We start from the raw sequence: 22990 nt of genomic DNA on the forward strand, positions 1-22990 counted from the left end.
GATTCCAGAAAAGCATATGCTCCATTTTTGTTAAGTAAAAAGGCTTTCTTAAATGTGAAGCCCCAGGTTATGTATTAAAGAGCAGTGCTTCTCAAACTTTAATGTGCATATGAATCACCTGAGAACTTGTTAAAATGTAGGTTTTGATTCACTAGGGTTTGGAGTGAAGCCCAAGATTTGCATTTCTAACAAAATCAGTGATGTGGATGCTACTGATTTAGCCACCATATGTGAGTGCAAGGATATAGAGAACATAAAACGGTGGCTTCCCCAACTTTACCATCTAGTGGAGAAAACCCATAAGTAAACAAGTAACCATTGTAGTTTGCCTTTAAATCACTTCTACCTACTGATTCTCATATGATGGTAGTAATTTTTTGAATTATTTCTGCATTAAAACTTCTTTTCATGGATGGGATTGAAAAAACTACAGCTGACCCTTGAACAACCCTGGGGTTAGGGGCACTGACCCTCACACAGTTAAAAATCTGTAGATAACTTTTGACTCTCCAAAAACTTAACTACTAATAGCCTAATGTTGATGGGAAGCCCTACAGAAAACACATATTTGCATGTTATATGTATTATATATTGTATTTTTATAAGAAAGCAAGCTAGACTGGGGCACCTGGGTGGCTCAGTCGGTTAAGCGTCTGACTTCGGCTCAGGTCATGATCTCACGACTTGTGGGTTTGAGCCCCACGTCAGGCTCTGTGCTGACAGCTCAAAGCCTGGAGCCTGGCTGCTTCTGATTCTGTGTCTCCCTCTCTCTCTGCCCCTCCCCTGCTCATGTTCTCTCAAAAATAAATAAACATTTAAAAAAAGAAGAAAGAAATAAAGCTAGAGAAAAGAAATTGCTATTAAGAAAATCATGAGGAAGAGAAAATACATCTGTAATACTGTGTTTACAAAAAAAAAAAACAACAACAAAAACCGATCTGTGTATAAATGAACCCATGTAGTTCAACCTTGTGTTTTTGTAGAGTCAACTGTAAGTAAAATGATCCCACAGAAAAGGACACAAATAACAAATCTGTTGTGAACAGTTTCACTTAAAAAAAAATCAAGGAAATCATTTATGAAAAAGAATTTTAATTGTACAAGTTTCCCAACTGAAATAAATGAGAATGTTTCAGTAAGTAAAGAGGAAATCACCTCCTCTTACCTCTATCCAATTATTCAATTAAAATTTCTTGGATGAAGTCAACATTAACCAGCAAGGTTCATTTAATCCCAATTTATACCTCCTGTTTTAAGCAATCAGCTGAGATGGAAGGTAGGGGTTTCCCGTTCATTCAATAAATACTTATTGTGAACCAACAATGCAGTAGGCACCGGTCTGGTGCAGAGGACAGAGAGAAAATGAGTAGGGAGAGACAAACAAGCAAATAAACAATTAATTGGAAATAGAAAACATCCAGCACTGCCTTGGCAGACAGGTGAGTGAGCCACTCTGGAAGCAGAGCCCACAGCCCCAGTCGAGCCTTCAGATGACCCCAGCCCAGGGTGACCCACCCAGCCCTGCCACACTTGGATTAGTGACCCACAGAAGCTGTGTGAGACAACAAATGCTTGTTGTTTTAAGCCATTAAAGTTTGGGGTGATTTACCGTGTAGCCACAGGTAACTACTACAGAAGAGACCAGGTGAGAGGCAGAACATGCTGATTTAAACAGGGCAGTCAGGTAAGGCCTCCTTGAGAAGGAGATAGCTAGGCTGAGATAGATAAAATGGAGTCAGCACAGAGTAGAAGGTGGCAGTAGTGGTAGCAGGATGAAGAATAAATAGCATTGCAGAACAAGGGCACCAAGTGAGGATCCTGAGCTGTATGTGGAGGCCGTGTGGCCAGAGCTTATTCCTACAGGGAAGTGGGAAAGATGAGGTCACAGAGGCCATCTTAGCCAAATCGGAAGGGCCTCTTGTAAAGAGTTTAAATCATATTCTTAATGCATTGGGGATCCTTTGATGAGTCTTTACCAGAAGATTAATGTGATCCGCTCTGTTTTAAAAACCTCCATGGGGCTGCAGTATGGGTGAGGAATACTGATGCCTCATCTGCCATCTACTCTTGAGTTATTCAGAAGCTCAAACAAGAATGATCAGGAATGGTTTGAAAGCATTAGGAATGATGAAAAGACCTAATTACTGTCACTATTACTGATGCCATTATTCCAGACTCTGGCCTGGTGTGGCCTCTGGGCTGTTGCAGGGGAGAGAGCAACAGGGGTCTCTGCTGGTTTCTGCAGGACTTCAGGGCATTTCTTTTCTTTTCTTTTCTTTTTTTTTTTTTTTTTTTTGAGTGGGCTCCACACCCAATGTGGGGCTTGAACTCACAAGACCCTGAGATCAAGAGTCATTACTGACTGAGCCAGCCAGGTGCCCCCTCTGGGCCTTTTCTGAAGCAGTCTCTGAACCTCATTGAACCCAATTCCAAACACAGGAGAGAGTTATCTACTTGCTAAGCCTAAAATGTTGATGTGGAACAAGAACAAATTTACAGTACAAATATTTGCATTTTGGTATGGGCATGTTTTTTTTTTTTTAAATATAAACTTAATGTTTTATTATATAGATAATGCTTACTATAGAAAAATGCTCATTTATTATGCAGGTAATGTGAACTGTAGAATAATTAAGAAATGCAAATGTGCAAAAGAGAAAGAAACCTAAAAACTTCCAGTCACCCCAATTACTCCAAGATAGACACTGTTTTCATGTTGTAAGTGTCCTTCTAGTATCTCCAAGCTTATATGTAACATAACTGGTTACTACTAAGATTTTTAAGTCTTTTTCCTTCTCTACTATAAAAGCCATAAGTACTGATTTTAGGTAGTTCAGAAGATACAGAAAATATAATGAAGAAAATAAGTAGCACCAATAGTGTTACCTCTGTTTCTTTCTGAGAATCTAAAGGCAGCTGATATAATCCATTCAAATCTGCAGCTGTCATTCAGCACTGCCATTTTACAAATATTCAATTCCCTAATTTCAGCCTCCCTCCTTAGCTTATTAGTAAAGGAAAATGAAAGTTGAGGACTGTTTATTACATAGAGGATTTTGGCACCATTTTTTGTACCTCCCATTGAAATAAATAAGTTGGGGGTGGGTAGAGAAAAGAGGTTTCTTCTTGCCACAAATTCTAAAGAACAACTCCCCTTTGTCATGTTGTAAGGGCAGTAATCTATCTGGAAAAGTATATTAAATTCTGGTTGTCCTGGTTGTCTAAGTTTCTCTCAAAACATATTTCAAAACATATTTTTAATCACCTGAATCCAAGTTTGAAATAAAAATTCTTCCCCTCCTAGACATTAGCCATTCTTATTTTCATATGATTCCCTGGACATCCTTTGCAAAGTCTTTTGTTGCTGTCTTAGGCAATTGCCCAGAATCACAAGTGCTGTGGGCCCAGAGAAACTTAAATCTCAGTGATAATCTTGCATATTTTATTGAACAACTAAAAGCCATTTACTTGATGGAAAGTATTACAATACATGATGCCATTCCAATCAGGGTTTAATTCATTTGAAGGCAGAATTTCAAGAGTGTAAACCTGTATTTGCTTATAAAAGGAGCCAATCCAAAGTTAAATTTCATAGGAATTTTAAACTATCCAACCATAGCCAACCCTGATATAGTTTTACCCCTCTGTTACTACAGTTACCTTTTTGGATTCACTGGAAACGGTTTTAGCCAACAAGCTCTGACAGACACATAATCTTAATGTACCTGAACTCTAGAAAGCCATGGTGAAAGCCAGGAATTTGGACTGCATTGTAAAAAGGTAACCTGAGATGATTCTAGGTGGGGGCGTGGGGGAAGGGGGAAGGCAATGAGCAAATACAGGAATTAGGGTTTCATTTACACCTTTGGTTGTAAATTAGATGTTTTGTCTAGATTAAAGCCATTAGTGGTTACAATTGGAGAAAATGTGTTTGAATGTGATATGGTTTGAATTTTTCACATCTATGAATCAGAACTAGGGATAAGAGTAATATGAGGCATATGGAAGAACTGAAACAGAACCAGGACTGTCTGGTTAAAGGTTATATATGGTTTCATGGTAAAGGGGAAATTAGGACACACAATAGAAATCACTATATGTGGAGTACCCGGGTAGCTCAGTTGGTTAAGCATCTGACTCTTTTTTTTTAAATTTTTTTTTCAACGTTTTTATTTATTTTTGGGACAGAGAGAGACAGAGCATGAACGGGGGAGGGGCAGAGAGAGAGGGAGACACAGAATCGGAAACAGGCTCCAGGCTCCGAGCCATCAGCCCAGAGCCTGACGCGGGGCTCAAACTCACGGACGGCGAGATCGTGACCTGGCTGAAGTCGGACGCTTAACCGACTGCGCCACCCAGGCGCCCCAAGCATCTGACTCTTGATTTCGGTTCAGGTCAGGTCATGATCTCACCACTGTGAGACTGAGCCCCATGCTGGGCTTCACGCCGGATATGGAGCCCGCTTAAGATTCTCTCTCTCCCTCTCCCTCTGCCCCACACTTGCTCACTTTCTCTCTCTCTCTCTCTCTCTCTCTCTTTCTCAAAATAGTCAATATATATAACTGATGTATAGTTTTGGTGCTATCTTAAGTTTTGTTTTGTTTTGTTTTAAGTAAGTTCTATGCCCAATGTGGGGCTTGAACTCATGACCCTAAGATCAAAAGTTTCATGCTCTACTGACTGAGCCAGCCAGGCACCCCATGGTGCTACATTAAGTTTACAATGAATTTTCTGTGGTTCTCCCTAGAGAGTATGGATTCAGTCATCCCCGGTACTGTCATCTTCATAAGTTCTCGTGTTAATGAACCCCTTCAATTATTGTTAAACATAAGATATCTGAATTGGGGTGGGGGATGTCAGACCATTTAGAGTCAAGATTCTGTAAATGGTCCCTCATTTCAGAATTCTGCCTTAATAAGGCCTATATCTATAATGAAACAATTTTATTCACATATAATTTCCTGCAGAGTTTCTTTGAAAAGAATACTTTGATAAACCACAAAGGGTGGAAATGTAAGACGCTAAGGACCTGTTTAGTAACAAAGAATGGTTTCTACACTACAACATATAGTATTAGGAGAGGAATTTGCATCCCTCCTGTGAAAGAGAAGGACATAGAGAAGAGTGGGCAAGGGCTCTGCTGGGGAAAAGGGTGTAGAACATAGAGAGAAAAGCCTCAGATCTGGGATGGAGATGGTCTCCAGAGGACATAAGTATCTAATATGGACTCTTAAACTCCTTGCTTAAGAAGAGGTGTGTATGGGCACAGTGTGTGTGTGTGTGTGTGTGTGTGTGTATGTGTGTGTGTGTGTATGAGAGAGAGAGAGAGAGAGAGAGAGAGAGAGATTTACATGTGACACAAATCTCTCCATGTTCTCATCCCTTACAGAATCTATGTTGCTCACCAATTCATTTGTTGTTGTTGTTTGTAAGATTTTATTTTTAAGCAATTTCTATACTCAACTTGGGGCTCAAACCCACAACCCCAAGATCAAGAGTCCCATGCTCTACTGACTGAGCCAGGCAGGGGGCCGGCTCACCAATTCATTTGTGAACATAGATTCCTCTTCTCTGAGTTCCAATTCAGAGTTTCAATAAGGACAAAATTAGAGACAGCACAGACAGATCCTGAAGCTGAAGGACAAAGAGGCAGTTGACATTTGGGTTATTATAACCCTACTACTACTAATTATTATTATATTTATTTTTTTTATTTTTTTTAAATTTTTTTTTCAACGTTTATTTATTTTTTTTGGGACAGAGAGAGACAGAGCATGAACGGGGGAGGGGCAGAGAGAGAGGGAGACACAGAATCGGAAACAGGCTCCAGGCTCCGAGCCATCAGCCCAGAGCCCGACGCGGGGCTCGAACTCCCGGACCGCGAGATCGTGACCTGGCTGAAGTCGGACGCTTAACCGACTGCGCCACCCAGGCGCCCCATAATTATTATTATATTTAACATGAAACACATTACACTGACATCTGTAAACACAGAATACAATCTAACAACAAAATGATTCTTCTTAGAAGTAAAACTGATGCATACTTCATGGACCCGCTAATCCTTTTCTGCCTCATTCATTGGCAGTGTTTATTCCCTCCTGAGTGTATATGAATGCCACTCTTACAAGCAGGCAGTGCCTTCCCCCAACCTTCAGAGAAACAAATGGCACAATAAGCGATAACAAGTTGGGGGAGGGCTGGAGAGGGTCAGGGGGAGGGGCTGGCCATCTAAGGTTTAGAGGAGATGATCCAGGCAAGATCCAGCACAGAAATATCCAGCACATCATACACACTTAACAAATGTGACCGATTAGTAGTAGTAGCAATAGTAGGAGCCGTTAGTCCTTCTGCCTGCTTCTGTCTCTAGCGACAAGTTTGGCCCTTATCCATGGCACAAGGATAAGTACCTCAAAGACCCAAGAGACACAGGACTGGGGAAGAGATTCTCCTTTGCCCCCGAAGAATCTACTGACAAGTTAAAGTGAGGGTCCACCTCTCTCACTACTACCTCTTCTCTCCGCCTTTAAGTTTAGCTGAAGAAAGCCTGTGCCATTCCCAGCAATTAGACTGAGGCCCCTGCGTTCCAAATGCATCTTTGATAGATGCCTGTAACTGCATTACAGTGGCAGGTGCATTTCTCTCAGCATTTAATGCTAATCTTCCCTGTCATCTAGGTATAAATAACTACACAACCATGTCAGGAGGCCCCACCATAAATCCACTAGGGGTTTTAATTACTCTCCAGTGACAATGTCTTATACAAAATCAGACACATGAAAACCTAACCAATGAATGTGTGTGTGTGCACGTGCGCGCTCGCGTGTGTGTGTGTGTGTGTGTGTGTGTGTGTGTGTGAGAGAGAGAGAGAGAGAGAGAGAGAGAGAGATGGTGCAGTCTATCCCCAGAACAGCCAGATTATCTGTGTGTACTTGGAAGGAAGAAGGTCAGAAACCTTTACCCAGTTCAGGGTGTGTGAGACAGCAGCACGCCCTGTAGGTCTGGCCAGGAGAAGGGAGGATTTTGTGATGGCACCACCTGCAGCATACTTCCTTCCTCTGGGGGCACATAAATGATGGTCACAAATTCATGCTGCAGAGTCAGGAGACCTGGGTTCAAATCTCAGTCCATTGCATCCTCACTGTTTCACCGCAGGCAACCTCTCTAACCCTCAAATTCCTCATCTGTAAACAGGGATCATAACCATACATAAGGCATAAGGTTATTGTGAGGATTAAGCAAGATAACCTATGCATAGTACTGAACACAATACAAGGTGTCCAGTAAGTGCTCAATAAATATTAGCAACAGCAGGAGAAATGCAGAGGGAACTCCCGTCCCCATGGAGCAAAGCACGGGCTGTCATGAGGGTCCGGGTATCCTTTCTCCCACCCAGGCCTCTGGTTGGGTGAATCCAAAAAAAGCATCTTATCTCCCACAAGTACTTAAAAATAAACATAGTGAACAAACACTTCAAACGCTTAAAAAATATATATATGTATGTATACGAACACAACTGCTATAGATCTCACTAATTCAGAAACAAGCCCCGGATGTTTATTCTATGTCCCTTTTATAAATCTAGGGACTCACGTAATCCAGGTTCACAAGGTTATCCCTTTCAAAGAAACGATGACTAGAAGTAATTTAAAGTAAATCAAACTCTTTATTTAGGTTCCTCAGATTCCGTCTTAAGTAGACTCATAAATAATACACTGATGTACTTCTCAGTGTCCCTTTGCTTTCCTCTTGAACTCCGTGCCATGATTCAGTGTCATTGGAACTTCTGTCTTCAATACTCCAGAACTCTGCAAACACATAGTCTCATGGCTGCATGGTCTCTAAAGCTGCTCCCCCAGCCCCCTCTCTTTATCATACAGACCTGCTCCACCTCTGTCAGCAAGCAGGGCTCCTACTATTTAGGAGCTGAAAGAGAGGTAAACAGAGTTAGTTGAAACATGATTCTCCTTAGTGATCATGGCCCAGGGGGCAGCTCTGTAGACTTGGGTAAATGATTTTTGCCTCTGCATATGCAGAATACAAGAACCCTTCACTCCCTGTACTTTTCTTCTTCCTCATTCTTTTTTTAGAAGTTTTTTTATTGTGAGAGAGAAAGAGAGAGCAGGTGGAGGGGCAGAGAGAGAGAGAGAGAGAGAATTCCAAGCAGGCTCCCTGCTGTCAGTGCAGAGCCTGATGTGGGTTCAATCCCACAAACCCTGAGGTCATGACCTGAGCTGAAATCAAGAGTCAGACGCTTAACCAACTGAGCCATCCAGGAGCCCTTTCTCCCTCATTCTTAACTCATGACTTCATTTGCAAATGGAAAGATGCAAAGCTAGGAAACATTATTCCCCCCAAATTAGGGGTGTATATTTCCCACCTTTCCTTAACCTTGTCTTTAAAAAAGAAAGAGGACATTAAGATGTGAACAACTAACTCTATTGTTAGAGCCCCACTGAGAAGTGATAGGAAGAAGGATGGAAAAGAAACTACATGGAATGACAGACAGGATGCTTGCCAAGCAGCTGATTTGTATTCATAAAACACTTCAGACATAAATGGTTTGTCTGATGTGGAGAAGACTCCTCCCTTCCTCCCCTACACAAAAGAAGGGCAGAGAGATGTGGAGACAGTGGTAATTGTCGGGTGTGTACATATGGGGCCACTGCCCTCTAGTGTACACTTTAAAATTCACAAAATTCCTTTATCCTGGCAAACCAGAGAGGTCTTACCCCAAAGGCAGTAGAAAACAGAATAAAACATGAACCCCTGTTGAACTATTCCGCAGAATCATTTTTTAAGATTTTATTTATTTATTTTTAATTTTTAAAAAATGTTTATTTGTTTTTGAGACAGAGAGAGACACAGCATGAGGAGGGAAGGGGCAGAGAGAGAGGGAGACACAGAATGTGAAGCAGGCTCCAGGCTCTGAGCTGTCAGCACAGCGCCCGACGCGGGGCTCGAACCCATGAGCTGCGAGATCATGACCTGAGCCGAAGTCGGACGCTTAACCGACTGAGCCACCCAGGCGCCCCTAGATTTTATTTTTAAGTAATCTCTACACCCTATATGGGGCTCGAACTCACAACCACAAGATCAAGAGTCACACGCTTCACACACTGAGCCAGCCAAATACCCCCTCCCACAAAATCATTTAAAAAATTTTTGTTTAAATGTTTACTTATTTGTGTGTGTGTGTGTGTGTGTGTGTGAGAGAGAGAGAGAGAGAGAGAGAGAGAGAGAGAGCAAGCAGGGAAGGGGCAGAGAGAAAGGGAGACACAGAAGCTGAAGCAGGCTCCAGGCTGTGAGCTGTCAGCACAGAGCCCGACATGGGGCTCGAACTCATGAACGGTGAGATCATGACCTGAGTCGAAGTCAGACACTTAACCGACTGAGCCACCCAGGCGCCCCTCCCACAGAATCATTTTTAAAAATTACTGAGAGAGTAAGATCCAATGGCTGCCTGTCACCTCGCTATCTGTTGATATCCACACTCTTATCAGGCCCTAAAAGTGGATTTATTGTTTCAGTCCAACAGGCTGCCAAAGGGCAGAAGAGATACTAAAAATATTTAACAACTGGTGTGGCACAGTCAGCAGAATCTAGAACACATGCCTGCAAGATGCCAGGTGGCAGCAGTGCCGGGCCCCTGCAGGGCAGTCCTTACCCCTTACAGGCTGAATCATGGGGGGGTTGCGGGGTCCTGGGAGACAGCACCAGGTAGCAAGGACAGTGGGGGCCTGATACAGAAGTATGCCAATATTTTAATAACTGGTTGTCTGTACTAGGGAGTTCTGGCTGAATGTTAGCTCTATAAAGGAGAGTAGAGGACATAAGAACAACAACCCAGCACCACACAGCAGAGCAGAAGAGTGACCCAGAGCCCAGTAGCAAAGATCCGAAGGAGAGGACGCAGGGGTCCCTCGTTACCCACCGGCAGCTGTCCCTTCTCTTGCCAGTGGTGAGGGACATCTCCTAGTCCTAGGGAGGGCATGGTGGGGTGTGAGGAAACCCACCCTCTAGTCTAGGTTTTACTACTTCTCTCTATGTGACATTAAAAGGATATTTTGATCTGGGCCTCTACACCTCCATTTTTTATTAAAAAAAATTTATTTTTGAGACAGAGAGAGACAGAGCATGAACGGGGGAGGGTCAGAGAGAGGGAGACACAGAATCTGAAACAGGCTCCAGGCTCTGAGCTGTCAGCACAGAGCCCGACGCGGGGCTCGAACTCACGGACCGTGAGATCATGACCTGAGCCGAAGTTGGCCGCTTAACCGACTGAGCCACCCAGGTGCCCCTACACCTCCATTTTTTAAATGGAGGGTTTGGACAAAGGCAGGAATTATTACCTTTTTGCATGATCTCATATTTTCAAGTGAATTCTACATACAAGATTACTCGGCATAATTTTTAACAACATCTTTGAGACAGCTCGTGGCTCATAAAAAAGTGCTCAATATCTGGAAATCTCAAAATCTTGAGAGATGTCATTTCTTCAGAATGTTTTAAGTTTTTGTTTCCAAATTCCACCCCAAACTTATCCACTTGTAAGTAACTCTTGAGGCTTATTTCTGATAATTAGGTGGGGAAAACAGCAATAACAACCACGAATATTTACTGAGCACCTATTTGCATGAGACATTGTATTAAGCCCTTTCTATGCATTACCTTGTCCTATTTCCAGGACCACCATATGAGGAGGGTATCATTATTCCTATTTTGTGAGAACACAGATACTAGCAGAGGCTAAATGACTTGCCCAATGTCAGACATACAAGCACAGTATATGTGGCTGAAGTCCACATCCACAGTTACTCTGCTAGAGAACGTCATCCATGCCGAAGTTCCCACTGGTAAATGGAGAAATGGGAAAAACAAGAACAACTGTGAATTCCTCCATGAAGTTAAATTTACCTTTTCCATGTATTATTTAGAGATGCCTACCTACCTTTGTGCCAAAAAAGTCCTCTCGTTTATGGAATGATGGTGGTATTAGATGGTAGTTTAGAGTGGCTTTTGATTTTTGGCAACATACAAAGTTGGCAAGTCTCAAGTTTTTGACATGTTACTGGTCCATGGATTTGCAATATCTGGGAGTCATTGTTCTCCAGTAGAATGAACATGTGTTATGCAGGGACTCTGTTCATTCCCAAGAGTAAAAGCTTCAAAAGGATGGTATGCCTGTCTTTTGTGCATCTTACTGGTGATAATTTGTTGATAGGGAGAGTCAGGTTATCATTTCTTCACAATCCAAATAAACTAGAGGGGAGAAAGAAGAGGATTCCTCGGCCACCCTATAAGTTGGTTAGTCATTCCATTTGTGACAAAGACGTGGAAACAGAAGCTAAACTAAGAGCAGAGGGGGGAAAGTAAGAATAAGTTCAGATTCTGCTAAATAAGAACAGAGAACCTCCCCAGAGAAAACCAATAACTTACACCACTGCTCCTGTATTTGTAGATTTTATGCTAACAATAGCAATAATAGTGAAGGATCCTTTGAGAGCATCTTCATTTTCACAAATAAAGACCTTCGTCAAATTTAAAATTCTTCCTATAACAAGTATTGTAATTTCAATAGGATGTTAGAACTTAATCTTAAATTTATCACTGTGGAGTACTTCAGAGATTAAAAAGTACTTTGAAGGCTTTTTAATAACTCAGTCTTTATGAAGAATTAGTATACACCGGAATAAATAATCTCTGTACAAGTATGGAGATCTCCCAAAAGGCAAATAAATATCCAGAGAAATAACTCTTCCACTCTAGTGCCTTTTTTTTTTTTGTGGCAACTTCTGTATGCTTCCATGCTATGAAAAGCATGAACTGCAATGATAGTTTGTGTATACATCCATGTTATCTTTTATACTGACCAAGGATTGAGCTAAGGTGACTCGTTTGTAAAACCTGGCAGAGCTTGCCACCACTGGTTCCAAGTTTTCCTGGAGATGTAAAGAATTTCTTTGGGACTAAGGGATTTACAGGACTCTATATTTCTTTCTATTCCCTTCCAGGAAGCACCAGCTTCAGGACCTAAAACACATAGGGAGATTTTTCTCAAGAAGAGAGTTGAGGGTGGTGGGGTGGAGGTAGGTATAATAGACAAAGAATAAAAGGGTGTGTGTGTGTGTGTGTGTGTGTGTGTGTGTGTGTAGATTTCTTGTGAAGTCAGCTAACAAACAGTGTAGTCTTGGCTTCAGGAGTAGATAACCATGATTCATCACTTACATAAAACACCCAGTGCTCATCCCAACAAGTGCCCTTCTCAATCCCTCCACCAATTTTCCCCACCCCCATCAACCTTCAGTTTGTTCTCTGTATTTAAAAGTCTCTTATGGTTTGCTTCCCTCTGTATCTTATTTTTCCTTCCCTTCCCCTATGGTCTTCTGTTAAGTTTCTCAAATTCCACATATGAGTGAAATCATATGATATTAGTCTTTCTCTGATCGACTTATTTCCCTTAGCATAATACCCTCCAGTTCCAACCACATTGTTGCAAATGGCAAGAGTTCATTCTTTTTCATTGGCGAGTAGTATTCCATTGTATGTATAAACCACATCTTCTTTATCCATTCATCAGTTGATAGACATTTGGGCTCTTTCCATAATTTGGATATTGTTGATAGTGCTGCTATAAATATTGGGGTACATGTGCCTTTACAAATCAGCACTCCTGTGTCCTCTGGATAAATTCCTAGTAGTGCTATTGCTGGGTTGTAGGGTAATTCTATTTTTAATTTTCTGAGGAACCTCCACATTGTTTTCCAAAGTGACTGCACCAGTCTGAATTTCTACCACCAGTGCAAGAGGTTTCCCCTGAAGACAATGATTCAAAGTCCTATAAGAAATAAGAAAGGAAAAAGCTAGTACGAGGCTGACTGGGTCTAGCCTAATCTAAAGGTAATGACGGGGTAATTTACATGGCAACCAGTAAGTGCTGCATTTGTTAACTCCTACCCTATCCTATCCTATCCAGCAGTAAATAAATTAAAAAAAAAAAAGAATAGAGTGTCAAAGTATAATTTTCAATAAAAGGAAAAACCATGACATTCATATAAATATAGAATGAACATTCTATATTTTTCTAAGATTTATTTAATTTATTGAAGAACCTAGCAGGATGGTAATGCTGATTCAAAGGACAGGAGTCACCATGCTCAGTCGGCTGAGCATCCGACTTCGGCTCAGGTCATGAACTCATGGTTCATGAATTCAAACCCCATGTCGTGCTCTGTGCTGACAGCTCAGAGCCTGGAGCCTGCTTTGGATTCTGTTCCTCCCTCTCTCTCTGCCCCTCCCCCGCTTGCGTTCTGTCTCTCCCTCTCTCAAAAATAAATGAACATTAAAATTAAAACAAAAACAAACACAAAGGATAGGAGAAGCTATATAAACAATGGGAAAAATGCTGGAATAAGACGTCAAAGTTAGTTACGAAACTGGTTAATGGGGACGCCTGGCTCGCTCAGTCGCCATTATGACTCAGCATATGACTCTTGATCTCGGGCTCATGAGTTTGAGCCCCACATTGGGTATAGAGATTACTTAAAAAAAACTGGTTAATGTCTTATCAGAGCAAATAAAATGTGACATTTGAGGTTATATTTTCTGCTTGGAAAAAAAATAATTTGCATCTTTACCTAGACAAAAATCATTGATAATTTACCAATCTTCTGCAAATTCATATCCAGATTTATAGAGTCTAGATCCTAATTAATAGTGTAGTGGAGGAAAAATAATTTTCCCCCCTACCCTTCTTTTTTTTAGATTTTATTTTTAAGTAATCTCTACACCCAATGTGAGGCTTGAACTCACAACCTAGAGATCAAGAGTCACATGCTCCATTGACTGAATCAGCCAGGTGCCCCTTCCCTCTACCCTTCTGAGTTCTTAGTGGAGACCTCTATAATAAATAAATTAACAAGAGGAAAAGAACCAAAAGTTTATTAACATGTATACAATGGAGATGCCCAGAAAAAATGAATACCTCCCTGAGGTGGCTTAGAATTCAGGATTAAATACTATCTTAATAGGGAAAGGGTAGGGGGATATAGGACTCTCAGGGGGAGAGTAAACGACTTTTAGGAAAGATGAATGGGCTCTTAGAAGAATAGATGGAAGGAATGGCAGTTTGTGATCAAGTTTGGGTGTGGGGTCAAATTCTAGTCTTCTCTCCTGTAATAGGAGTCAATTTGCTCTAGTTGATGAACTTCCGGGAGGGGATCAATTTGAGTTCCTTTTGGAGAAACTCCTTTAGTCAGATAAAGGGAGTTCAGAGAAAGTCTCTCCCTGAACTTGCTGTTTTTTCAAGGCCTAAAGCTCAAAATAATCAAAATACCAAAGTGGCACATCTGGAGGTGACATGTCCTTAACTCTGACACTCATATTTTGGGGTGGCATTTTCTATTCTCCTTCATTTGTAAACAGTAAGCCCAACAAAGCTCCATCTCCTGTAGCATGAGATGGCTTGTAAGGGGCTCTAATAGGACTTTGAAAGGGCCACCAGTAATCTTTCTGTTCCAAAATGTTGACAACGTCTTGACAGTTTTCACACCCCTTGATTCTAAAACACCAAGGCAGCTGATCCAAACAAGAGGGAGATAGGATATGGGTGGTGGCAGCTGAAAAGTATTAAAAAACCTCAGTATCCCATACTTGGAGTGAAGAAAAGGGAAACAAATCAAAAGTTAGCATGAAACATGAGACGTTGGTCAAGTGGTTAAACCAAAAAGGCGACTCTTATCTGTCTCACCACTACTTATTATTTCCTTATTTACTGATAAATTCCTTATTTATTTACATACATTTTGAAAATTTTTCTGTATTGGCTGAAATAAGTGGATTTGGAGTATTCCTCAAAGTAATATAACTCTGAACTCTGCATCAAATAAAGTTCAGTTAATAGTGAATTATATTAATAATTATGATCACATAGAAGATTTGCATGATAATGGACAGCATTTTAACTCAACTTCCAACACCTGTATGTTATCACCAAAGAAAAAAAAAGCTGGACTGTTGGATAAACAGAGTAGCAAAACTTGTTATGTCCATTTTTTTTAATGTTTATTTATTTATTTTGAGAGAGAGAGAGAGAGCGGTCATGCACGCACACACTCGCATGAGTGGGGGAGTGGCAGAGAGAGGGAGGGAGAGAATCCTGACTCTCGGCTCAAACTCAAACTCATGAACCGTAAGATCACGACCTGGGCAGGAATCCAGAGTCAGATGCTTAACTGACTGAGCCACCCAGGAGACCCGTTACTCCCGTTTTTTAAATTCACTAATTGTATTTGCACAACTCATAACTGTCTTTTTTTTTTCTCCTTTAAAAATGTAAATCACAGCAGACACTGGCACAATGCATAGCTCACTAGACTTCTAACACAGGGGAAAATGTAAACCACTTTTGCAAAAAGACTTTAAGCATGAAATTAAATCTTTAAAACGGGCAAATTTGAAGCCAAATTGTCCAAAGGATTCTAAAGGAAGCTGGCCTTGGACAACAGGATGCACAGAATTACTCCATCTGCATCAAAATGAGGCAACTCTGCTTATAATGTCATCATTTGAAATATTAGGGAAAACTCATGAAACAGCGATAGCTGGCTTTTCAAATAACAAACAACACAAAGTCAACTGGATTATTTGCCTCTCCATATAACCCACTAATTTGTTTATTTACTCTAATTCAGCTTCAATCATTTGGAAGTAAATGGTTCAAGATTCTGATAAGTTTCTATCAACCCTATATTCTAGACACTTCTGTAGCTCCTCTCAGAAATCCAATATTTTATTTGTACTGTCCCAATTCTCTGAAAACCTAAAGGGTGATAAGCTTGCCCTGTGCTGAAGAATCTCTTATTCTTTGATTCTGAGCAATCACTCAGAGCCCAGAAGAGGGTGCTCACAGAACAATCTGCTTGCTTTAACCACAGCCAGGATACATCCTCTCGACCAAAGGTTTCAATATGGTAATCCCAAATTAGGCAAGAACCATAATGATCATAGCATCTTAAAATTACAAAAGGAGAAATGGAAAGTTCCCTAAATTAAAAGCAATTCAGGGATACATAAACAAAACTGGTGAAGACCTCCTATTTTTTTATTTTTTTAAAGTTTGTTCATTTATTTTGAAAGAGAGAGAAAGCATGAGTTGGGGAGGGGCAGAGAAAGAGAGAGAGAGAGAATCCCAAGCAGGTTCTGTACTGTCATCACAGAGCCTGACATGGGGCCCTAACCCATGAACCATGAGATCATGACCTGAGCCAAAGTTGGACACTTAACTGATGGAGACACTCAAGCACCCCTGAAGACCTTTTAAATGAGGGAATATGGGGAGACAAATGATGACTTTAACTTTTCATTAAATTTCTGTATTGATTCAAACACTTTATATCTTGTGCATGACTTCTTTTATAGTATAATTACTTTTCATTAACATCAATTAGTTAATGTCTTTATCAGTAAAAATTAATAAAGCTGATAATGAATATTTGAAACAAGTAGCGTGGCTGAAAGAATCTATCAAGAAATTGGTATTTTCTTGACAGGTTTATCAGTATTGTAGCTAGAAAATAAAACTTCAGTTATGTTTTTTATTTTAAGTAGGCACCATGCCCCACGTGGGGCTTGAGCTCACGACTCTGAGATCAAGAGTCATACGCTCTACCAAGTGAGCCAGGCAGGTGCTCCTGTTCTATGTCCTATACTTAAATATGTCACTACTCAGAACCTAAAGCATCACGATTAATACCCTCTTCCCTGAAATACAAATCTTTGGAGAGAAAATCCATCAGAGAACAGATGGTACCCCTTTCCCATTGCCTCTCTTCTTTACTAAACTCCCCGAGGGTCTCATCTTGCTTTGCTGATAGCCATATGAATTAGGTTTACACAGTACTGGGAGTTTCGCCGCTGGCCTGTGGTAGCTTGGTGCTAAGTCAATTTAGCTAACCTGGAATGTTTCCCAGAGTTTTTTTTTTTCCTGTGTGATTCTTTATGGCCACGAGAGACATTCTGTGTGAAATCCAGAAGGTAGAAGTGAAGAAGTCATATTTTTTATGCCCTGGACATTATTGTTAATCTGCCGCTAACTTACTGGTGTATCAGGCTTGTAGCAGCTCCAGGTCCCCCGGGTCTTCTCTTCCTGCTTCTCTGAGTCCTGGGCCAGGTATGTGTGCAGCTCCATGATAATGGGTGCCAACTTCCCCTGCAGGGTCACCCACAGCATTGGGGTTGGTCATAGTAAGAGATAGAAGTGGGTTCCAGTGTCTCCTTATGGGTTCCAAGTTGTCCTCATGCATGCTGGCTTGTCTTTGCCTCCTCTACACCCAGCTTTCCTTCTGGTGTGCTGATCTGACAGACTTAGAGTAACTTCAGGCTCAACCCTAGACATAGAGTCAACAGCCTGCACAGATCACTCCACCAGCTCCCACATTCGTGTAAAATCTACCCCTTGTAATAAATCCCTTATTCTATGTCAAGTGCAGCCATCTGCTTCTCAGATGAAACTCTAACTGCTATAAGCTTCTATGTACATCACCATCTTGTTGCCTTTGCATTTTGAATAGTGTGTTGAGCCTCAAACTCATAACATCCACTGTCTTTGGTCGAAGGCAAAGACAGGTGGTATTTGGTTGTAGGAGAAAAGGAAGGGATGCTTAGAATGGTAAAAGTTTGTAGAGTAAGCTCCCAGAAGCTTTTCAACACTAAAAATGCCTGTTCCAGTTACTGATTTCCTCTCATCTCCAAATCCATCTTTCCTTGCCTTGCTTTGTGATGCTGAACCTGACCCTGTAAACATTTATTCCATAAGAAGCACTGGAGGGACACTGGAGGAAGAAGGGAATTCTCATCCTGGTTTTGTGGTACTCTTCTCCCCTGCTTGCTCTTGGGGTGGATGGAGGCCAGAAGTGCATGGACATCCAGTGGTGCTCACCCCTAATAAGTTTGATGGCACCATTTGGGGGACTTTCCAGTGGGTTTTGCCACCACTGCAGCAGGCAGCTTCCCAATGAATTCCTCTCGCACCTTGAGGGGCACCTTCTTAGTGATGCTCAGTGAGTCTGGCAGATGCCCAGATGGGTAGCTTCCAGCAAGTTTCCTACTTACTAGCCCCCTCCTGTAGCATCTCAGGGAATTTCTCTGCCATCCAGTGGTCCCCAGCCACTCCCTTTCAATGGAGACAGGTGAAGAGAGGGCCCTCTTCTAAATTTGTTTCTTCCTTGAGCACCACGCCTCAGCCTTAGAGGGAGTGGGTACTGTTTACACGTGCTACTTGTGTGTTCATTAGAATTTTCTTTACTCCTTAGTAGGTAATCTGCTACTAGTTAATAATTTTTATGTCAGACTTCCCCCGTGTGAATTACCGTGTGCTTTTTGGATGCTTGATAAAATGTCTTTTGCTCTTAGTAGCTATTAAAGAAATAAAACTTAATCTTATTAGTTCAGGATTTGTTTTAGAAAGAACATAAATTATGTGTAATGTGAGTGCATAAGAGAAGGGATCACCCAGGTGTGCAGTTTAGAAAAGCTATTTGCTTTCTCTGGCCACCTCTACGAGGTGATCCTCAAAATGGGATCCATGGTTCCCTGTGAACAGACCCCAAGTCCACTATTGCTGTGAAGCAAACCACCCTAAAAATAATGGTTAAAACCATAATCATTTATTATTTCTCACGTTTGTCAGGAAGACTCCAAAGTCACACAACAAATGGTGAAGATACAGGAAAGGGTGAAGAATCAAGGCTCAAAAAATGCACCCTACCACAGGGTCCAGGGATATTACCAAAGGTCTGCAAGTTTAAACGGTATTTTGAAATTTGCAATTCAGTGAGAAAATAAATAATGTGATCACATTGTGATAATGAAGTCACAGAACTTCAGTGCCTGCATTTGCATTATGGTCCTATTCTCACCAAGGAATCGCCTTAAGGGAGCATGTACCTCTTTGTTTGTGGAGTTATAGTTTCTTTCTTTCTTCTTTTTCTCTCTTCTTTCTTTCTTTCTTTCTTTCTTTCTTCTTTCTTCTTTCTTTCTTTCTTTCTTTCTCTGTTTCTCTCTCCCCCCTTCTTTTTTACTTATTCACTGTAGTCCAATGAACAGTCACCATTTTTATTATGTTTGTCATAAGCTTTTTATTGAAAAAAAATTTTAAGTTTATTTATTTTGAGAGACAGAGAGAGAGAGAGAGAGAGAGAATGGCAGGGAGGGGCAGAGATGGAGAGAGAGAATCCCAAGCAGACCTCTTCACCCTCAGCACAGAGCCCAATGTGGGGCTCGAACTCATGAACCCTCGAGAAGATGACCTGTGCGGAAATCAAGAGTCGGATGCTCAACTGAGCCACCCAGGCACCCCTGTCACAAGCTTTTATACACATAAAACATGTATATGAGAAGTGTACAAACTGTAAGGGTATACTTCATGAATTTTAGTAAAATGAACACTTCTGTATGTTATAGGCTTACAGAAAAGTTGCAAAGATAGTTCTCATATACCTCATACCCTGTTTCTGCCATTATTAACACCTTACATTATTATGGTATAGATGTCACAATTAATGAACAAATATGGACACACTATTATTAACTAAAACCCATAATTTATACAGGTTCCTTAGTGTTTTACCTAATGTCCCATCAGGGTGCCATATACATTTAATTGCCATATCTTCTCAGGCTCCTCTGAGCTGTGAGAGTTTCTTTTTCTGAGACTTTCCTTGCCTCTGATATCCTTGACAGTTTTGAGGAGTACTGGTCAGGTATTTTATACAATGCCCTGTTAATTGGGATCTAAGAACTGTATTTTAATTATTGCTGGAATATTTAGAAATTGTTAGCTCCTTTGAACATGTCACCAAAAGTGTCGGAATCAGAAAAGTATCTCAAACACAAAAAGTTTGAAAATCAGTTGTCTACATCAAAGCAGACTATAGAGTATACATAAGTGAAGTTGTCAAGATGTCTATTCTACCATTCAAACTTCAATTTCAAAAAGCAATGTAGGTTTGCAGACCATTCTCACAGTGTTTGGTTAGTAATCTTAATTTATAAGCCGTCTGCCTGTCACCCAAAACAGCCCAGACTATCAGCCACCCACCTGCATTCCCCTGCTCTAACATCACATGGAAGATGTTCCGAAGTCAGACGCTGAACTCACTGAGCCACCCAGGTGCCCCAACAGAAAATGCTTTTAAAGTACAAGCAGAAACAATAATCAAACTTTCAATGAAATATTTCCCTCTTTGCATTTAAAGGATTAACATCCAAATTAGGGAGCAGAAAGGATTACATCCTATCAATTTGCACTCTGGTCATGGAAACGCTGTTGTCAATACTCTAGTAATTAAATCCATGCAAGTTACCGACTTCATTGAAAAGCCTTTGACAAGAGTGAAGTCACTGATCACAAGTATTTGTGGAGCACTTAACATATTGGCATGCTGTAAACGGTATATGGGTTGTTTAGCTTCCTAAGAAAGATAATACCAGAGCTCAAAATTAAAATACCTGTATTGGAATACATACAGGCCTAAAGATGTGTTTTATGAACCAGAAAGTACTCACTGTGTTGGCCAGCTCCAGATAGCTTCCTCCTACAGAGCTGCCAAATGCCGTGACTGTGTGAGCAGTTTGTGGAGGGCAGCAGCCTGCTGATGCAAAGAGCGTCCGCCACACTCGAGAAGCTTCTGCAGGGCCCACTGACTTTGCAAGTCCGGGCTCTGGAGGTCCCTGGCACCGGAGTCATACTCCCAGCTCTCCCTGGCTGCTGACAGGGCACCTACGTCCAGGAGAGGCAGGGGAAATAAAAAGATATTTCCTTCATTAGTCTCTGGGTGGCCAATAAGCAATGATTTGGAACCCCCTAAGCCTTCCACGTGCCAGCATGTCAGAACACACGCGGTGCCCAGACTGCAGGCTAAGTGCTTTCTCTTTCAAATTGACACCCGGGGAGCCTGGAGATAAAAGTGGTTTTAGGCAAATCATTCAGAAATAACTATCCAATGACTTTGTGCCCCCCAAACAGAATTACTTAGCAAAAAAGCACCAGAGAGCCAAGAAAGGGAATCCGGAGCAAAGCCACCTCTGTCTGTGATCAGCCTTCTTTTTAAAAAAAATATTTTTTGAGCATTTATTTATTGTTGAGAGACACAGAGAGATGCAGAGTGTGAGCAGGGAAGGGGCAGAGAGAGAGGGAGACACTGAATCTGAAGCAAGCTCCAGGCTCTGGGCTGTCAGCACAGAGCCCGATGTGGGGCTTGAACTCACGAACTGTGAGATCATGACCTGAGCTGAAGTCAGACGCTTAACCGACTGAGCCACCCTGGTGCCCCTCTGTGATCAGCCTTCTTACTGTAAACCTTTTCTCCTGGTTGAGGAAGAAGGGAGCAAGTGAGAAGACAAAAAGTTAAGATATGGCACTTATCATGATTTCTCTCTCCTGGAAGTAGCTACAGGAAGCTGAACCATGTTTGCCAGTTAGGTGTGGCCATGCAGCTGAGTCCTGAGCAGAAGGTGAGCAGAAGTGACAAGCATCGCTTCAGGGCCCGGCTCCCAAAACCACCGGCATGCGACTCTCCATGCCCTTTGCCTTCCGCCTGGTGCAAATGGCCAGGCACCCCTTGGAAGCCATGTGGTACAGATGGTGAGGCCGTAAGATGGACGATGCCTGAGTCCCTGAATTATCTCTGGCAGCAGGGCTGGCTGCCCATCTCAGGCACCCTGCTTCGACTTCATGTGATTAGGAAAGGGAAATTCCTTTGGTGTTTGAGTCACGGCATATTTTTTATTTGTTTCTCAGAACAGTTAGTATGACCTTAACTGTTACAAACAGATTTAAACCTAATAAAAGATGCTAATAATTACGATACAATGACAAAGTAGACCTGGAAAGGGGTGGGGATGTTCAGGGAAAGCTTTCTGGAGGAGAAAGCCTGATGCTTCAATTGTCACCCTTGGCTAGAACAATAGATTTGGGGCAAAGCACTCTTCTTTGTGTGCTCACTTCTGAACAGAAGACCCTTGGGTGCCGCTGGCTGGTGGAGTCTGGATCACGTGCCTCTGTCTCAGCTGCAAGGGAGGCTGGGAAATTTGTTTCCCCTGGCTTCTACTCTGGGGAGGCAGGGTATTGTAAGGTGAGACCTTTCCTAAACGTAGGAGTGATTCAAAATGCCTGGGCAGATAGAAAACATGACAAAGGTCTATACACAGGCACTGTGCCCAGTACTGGGGATGAAGCAGTGAGCGCAACAAACTGTTGTTCCTGCCCGTAAAGTTTTCATATTGTGGTGCATCTTCAATACGTGACTTTTAATGGCAAAAAGAGGGGGACTCATTAAAATGATTTATTGTACTATGAAATGAGAACATATACAGATTACTCTATAATTTATTTGAGTGTAATTACATATAGCAAACTACAAATTATGTTCATTGGTTTCTGATATGAAACATCCAATCTTCCCTTAATAGGTATTGGTGAGTTTAATCAATGTGATTGGGTAAACTGTCTTTGTCTGGAAACCCACCCCTATGGTTCATGTTCTGATCTTCTTCAGTCAGTTTGACCCAACAACTCTCACTCTCTCTCTCTCTCTCTCTTCTCTCTCTCAAGTAGGCTCCATGCCCAGCATGGACACTGACCCAGATGCCCAGACCCAACACTTCTTTTGTACAGTGCTGTATGGCTGGAGCAACAGTCTTTGTATCAAAGCAGACAATCAAAGCAATCACTATGTTTGCAATTGTTAAAGTTTCTTTTAATATTAAACTCTGTCAGCTGTATTGCAAGGACAGTTTGTGTTTCCTTCAACATAGACTGCAATAGGCCTGCCCTCCCTCCGCCTGCTCCTCTGAGTGATTGCTGCCATTTTTCTAGCGCCTCTCATTCTCTGTCCCAGCCCAGCAGCATGTGGCAAGAGGACTGACAGAGGTCAGAGCTGAAAAGTGGGTTGAATCACAGAGGGCCTTCTATCTCCTAATATAAACAAGC

At 41.6% G+C, this 22990-nt stretch overlaps 1 protein-coding gene across 1 annotated transcript in view; it reads right to left on the reverse strand.

Moving 5' to 3' along the window:
- The window catches only part of MCC (MCC regulator of WNT signaling pathway), a 319889-nt gene extending 299171 nt beyond the window's left edge, over positions 1 to 20718 (reverse strand). The window contains exon 1 of the mRNA XM_030326487.1: positions 20566 to 20718. The gene's annotated coding sequence lies outside the window, so the exon portion shown is untranslated. The remainder of the gene's footprint in view (positions 1 to 20565) is intronic.
- Between the last annotated feature and the right edge of the window lie 2272 nt (positions 20719 to 22990).

This window comes from Lynx canadensis, chromosome A1 (genome assembly GCF_007474595.2).
Source record: "Lynx canadensis isolate LIC74 chromosome A1, mLynCan4.pri.v2, whole genome shotgun sequence".
Classification (NCBI taxonomy): Eukaryota; Metazoa; Chordata; class Mammalia; order Carnivora; family Felidae; genus Lynx; species Lynx canadensis.